This window comes from Ipomoea nil, unplaced genomic scaffold (assembly GCF_001879475.1).
Source record: "Ipomoea nil cultivar Tokyo-kokei standard unplaced genomic scaffold, Asagao_1.1 scaffold2779, whole genome shotgun sequence".
NCBI lineage: Eukaryota > Viridiplantae > Streptophyta > Magnoliopsida > Solanales > Convolvulaceae > Ipomoea > Ipomoea nil.
In genome coordinates, this window is record NW_017619207.1 from 3,975,627 (window position 1) to 3,980,692 (window position 5,066).

A 5,066-nucleotide genomic window follows, 5' to 3' on the forward strand; every position below is an offset into this window, starting at 1 on the left:
CTTATTCAACCTACGAATGGTATCCGAACATCAAACTAGACATAGGCACGATAGACGGAGTCTGTTGGGACACCACGGGGGTCGGGGGAACATCAAACGGGGAAGCCGGGATCCCGAGGTGGGGGAATTTCCAGCGGGTAGCCGGTAGGTGAAGGGTCACCCGCCGGCGACAAGTCTCTGGGCAGCAGGTGCCCGGCGGGCAAGCGACTGCCCGCCGGCTGCCTGCTGCCGGCGACGTTAAACCTGGCCGCGGGTAGGTGGCGGGTCCCCTACCCCCACCTACCCCCCACTGACTCTTTTTCACAAATAACGCCCCGGGAACCTTTGTGGAACCCGAAACCATGCTTAGACACCTTTAAACGTAATTGATGATAACACGTAGACAATTAACGAATCAAAAGCAAGAAACATACGACACATATCCTATCATGCTTTCTAAACATAATTAACACCCAAACATACGAATTCCCACCCAATATATCAAGAATAACACCATACGAGTTTCACGATACATCCCAGGGCTCTAATTATATTTAAATCATCAAGAACGTAATTCATCTTTTAATACTAAGAAACAATACGATTTATCAAGAATATCACACAATCATTAGGAATCTAGGTTTATCAAGAATATCCCACAATCATCAAGAATCTCTTTCCATCATCAGGATTATCAAGATTACCCAAGAAAGCATAACATCAATTATTAAGATCACACCATCAATATCATAAACGAATCATCAATACACAAGAATGTAGAGGGATGTCTAGAGGGAGATCATAGCTAAGAAAATAGGTTTTGTTGAGACATGGGTTACCTCTTAGCCTTAATTAATTTCCTTGGCTATGAAGGATCTTTCTCTAAGTCTTTCTTCTTTCTTGATTTCTCATAGGGGAATTCTTGGAGCTCCTTGTGTGGTGAGAGATTATTGTGGTGTGGGTTCTAGGTGCCTCCTATGTCCCCTATTTATATATCTAAGAGTCCTAATTAGGGTCCAAATACTATAGGCTTGCTAACTCTATTCCCTTTAGGACTAGGGGTTGGGTTTTTAGAGGTGAGGCCCACGGACTATGGTGGGCCATTTCCTAATTAATTATTGTAATTTAATTCTTTCTTTGGATAATTGGTTAAATGATTAATTGGTTTTAGGGGTCGTAACACGGGGTGTTACAGTGACTCATGTTGGGATTTTGGCTTGTGGTAGGATTTTGGCTTGAGTTTGGATTTTGGCTTGAGTTTGGTTCGTGACTAGAGGTTGGGTTTTCATGGGGTTGGATTGAGGGTTGAGAAGCTAAACCAAGAATTTCTGCTACTGGCCGTTTCCTAGCAGGAATTCCTCTCGGTTTCCTCTTTCTTTTGGAATTCAACTCGGTTAACAATTCATGATCTTTAAACAAAATCCGGTTGTTTCCAAATGGCTTTCTAGACCTCATTGGCAATCCTTTTCTTTTTATAATTTCTCCAATATGTAACCCGAACCCTAGAATGTGGTTGAACTTGCCATTCCTAATATTTGCACCTTTCACAAAATGTGCAATCTGGCTCAAAATAAGCTTAATCCAGTCACCCCTAACATCATTCATCAAGGCAGGCAAATATCCAATTCTCACAAGTGATATATCCTCCATACTATTCAGTTTGCATTATACACATTTGTAGATGATTTTGACTAGCATTTCATACTCTAACTTCAAATCAGATTTTTGACCGGAAAGATTTGGTTCGAGAGAAGCATTCTCATTTCGAATTTCTGTCCAAACTTCCGTGTGATCATATATGTGTATATCTAAGTCCAACAGTGGTTGTTCTGGACTAGATATAGGAAGTCCAAAAGTTGTGTGCAACTCTTGTTCATCAATGGTGATGAGAGTTCCATTCACGGTGGACTCAATGGTCCATCCAACAACCTTGGGATTCACATAAAAATCTGCTACATCCTCATCATAAAATCCTGAGTATGGATAACCTCATGAGATTGCTTTGTTGAAGTGCATGGATGATCCTTTGTGCAAGTTGAGAGTTCTTGGCCTCTTTGAGAAATCCTTGTGGGTCAAAACTTCCCCCTGCCTTGATTCGAACTGCTAGTTTAGCAAGATTGAGTTGTTCTTCATTAGGGTGAGAGCTTGAATCTCCAATGGCGGCCATAGTGTGTTTTGTATTTTGGATTTGAGATTGAGAGAGATAAAGCTTGAGAGTTTTCGGCTATGGAAGGTGTAGAAGTTTTGGAGAGTTTTGAGTGGAATGGTGGCTTTTCGACCGAATGGGTGAAAAAGGAGGTGCCTTTACAAAAATATCCTCACATTTGAATTTTTACTTTTAATAGTTGAGGGGTATTTTTGATATTCCAAGAGTCTCCAACCTTTGACCTACACTACAAGAAAAATCACGATTCGCGACGGAAAAATTTCGTCGCGAAAACGCAAAATTCCGTCGCAAATCACGTTTTGCGACGAAATTTTACATTTTCGTGACGGAATTCATTCCGTAGTGTCAAGGTTTATCGTATTTCATTTTGCGACGAAAATAATCCGTCGCGAGCAGTGGCGACGGAAAATGGTGACGGAATTTTTCGTCGCAACGTCAGCGACGGAAATCATTCTGTCGCGAGTCCGTTACGGTTTTGCCAACGGAAATGCTTCTTTATGTCGCCAACGCGTGAAAAAATATTCCGTCACGCAACTCATATTCCGTTGCAAATTTCTGTCGTGAAATATAACGACGGAAATAATTATAGTCGTGATTCTGTCGCTAATCTTTTCGTTGCAAATTTTGTATTCCGTCACAAAATTCCGTCGTAAAAAAAAAAAAAAACGAAACAAATTGTCGTCGCGATCCCGTAGTTAACCTTTCCATTTCCGTTGCGAATTTCATCTTCCATCACAAGGTTCCATCGTAAAATTTGTCATCCGTCACAAAATTTCGTCGTAAAATAATAACAAAACTAGTTATTGTTGTGATCCCATCGCGTTTTAGGCGACATAATATTTATGTCACCAATTTTGTCGCCATAATAATAATAAATTACATTTCGTCATAATTCTACTAAATAATTATTTTTTAATATTTTTTTTAAAATTCTAATTTTATTTTTAAAAAATTAGTATGCAATCACATTTGTAAACAAAAACACTATTAAAACTAAAATAAAATATAATTTGTAATATAATAGTAATACTTCATAGTTCAACCAATTGAGAATGTTGTACTTAATACCAAATTCGTGCCTAAACAAGAATATAATAATCCATTAAAAATATAAATATCAAGTTTAATCCCGTTACGATGAGGGTGATGATGAAGTGTCAGCTCTTTCACTCTCAAGAGCATCTAATCTTTAATGCATAAGCATAGAAGTCTTCAAAATTTCAATCAAATCTTGTATCTTTGTAGAATTAGCACGGTCTGATGGCTGCAATGTTGAATGTTGATGTAATATTATCTGACTAGTCGTGGGCACGCGCTTTGTGCGAAACGCCAACTCCAAGCATGCTGTTTTTTTTTTTTTTTTTTTTAAAGGCCAAGCATGCTGTTAATCTTCAAAACTATTGCTTGGGGGTGGAAATCATCAAGTAAAGACTAGATTATTTGATCTTCTTCTTCAAGTCTTGACCCTAGGTAAAGGAGCATGAGAAGAGCTTGCTGGGGGATTGGAAGAATATTCAGATTCTGGCCAGATATATACACATGTAGGTAAGTATATATATATTTATGTTGTCATTACCCAGGCACACGGATGATGACAACAAAAGAAAAGACAATAAAGCGAATATACTTCTTGTTCGAAGAAAATGAGCTTCTCTATTGACTATTCTTGAAATATTATTATTTTAATGCTAAAGACATAGCACAAAAGGCAACTAATTCAAAATACAGAGTAATATATTAACATGCCAACAACCAATTAATGCATAAGAAACTTCACCAAATGATGAGATAATCAGAGTCACCATATTTATGTAATAAACTGCATGTACCTGCTCCATTTATGTAGGACCATCATTTTGTTCAGTGAGACTATCTCTCTGCTCACTATTATAGCTTGATTCTCACCATCTGGAACCATTTTATCTTCTTTAGCATCATCCTTCTTGGAGCTAGTATCATCATCACCAATGATGAGATATGTGGGAAGCTGGCCAGACTTTAAAGCCTACAAAAGTTTTAAATAATTAGTAACTTGTCTAAACTGTAGAAAGCACAAGGCTTAAAATAAGAGATAAAAACAAAAATCTTTCACACCTACTCAAGCCTTGCAACCTCTTCAAGAGTTTGTGAATTTACAATGGCAGCCTGCATATAAAGTGTTTACCAAACCAGTTGAATATCATGTCAATGAGAAAGGATAGAAGAATGACTGGCTGCAAATTATTTTTAAAACTACAGAGTATTAAGATAGAAGATGTCCTCTCTTTTTTTCTTTTTTTTTTTTTTCTTTTTCCCTTTTTTGGGAAAGGATTGGTGCAATAAATAGTGTTGGAAAATGAACATCATACACCACTAACACACACATAGCATAGTAAGGAACATGAGATGCAAATAGATTATTGCATTAAAAGACATCGGTGCATGGACTCAAATGAACATCCACCAAAGTTTAATATGCTCACTAAATCCAAACACCTTTTCAGATGATTTAAGGAAAGAAAAAGGCACTAATAGAATGCCCAAGGGCAAAAATAAAATGCCCAAGGTGATCAACTCATCAAACAAACACATCAACAATAGCAAAAAAAAAAAATTCAATGGCTACACAATCTCATTTTGATAATTTCACCAAACACTATGATATCAATTAAATCAATTAAAGAAAATAATTAAAATATCCACCAAACACTATGATATCAATTAAAGAAAATAATGAAAATAATGAAATTATGAAATTACGATCAAGAATAATTTCATAATTTCATAATTTCAATAAATTAGGATCAAGAATAATGAAATTAAAGAAACTATGGATCAAGAAATACATAGGTGTTTCGTCGTCGGCAGGGGAGGACGGCGACAAGGGAGGACTTCTGCTTCACCTTCTGGTAGTTACGTCGACGGCAGGGGCAGAACTGGA

At 37.3% G+C, this 5,066-nt stretch overlaps 1 long non-coding RNA gene across 2 annotated transcripts; it reads right to left on the reverse strand.

Annotated features, from left to right (window-relative positions):
* Positions 1 to 3,133: 3,133 nt before the first annotated feature.
* LOC109157297 lies at positions 3,134 to 5,066 on the reverse strand. 2 transcript variants are annotated; one of them, XR_002050209.1, is made up of 4 exons: positions 5,029 to 5,066; positions 4,241 to 4,291; positions 3,976 to 4,151; positions 3,134 to 3,667 (listed from the first exon to the last, which is right to left on the reverse strand). It is a non-coding gene; the product is annotated as an uncharacterized LOC109157297 (long non-coding RNA). The 2 variants fall into 2 exon arrangements; XR_002050208.1 differs by lacking the exon at positions 5,029 to 5,066 and having other exon boundaries at positions 4,241 to 4,346.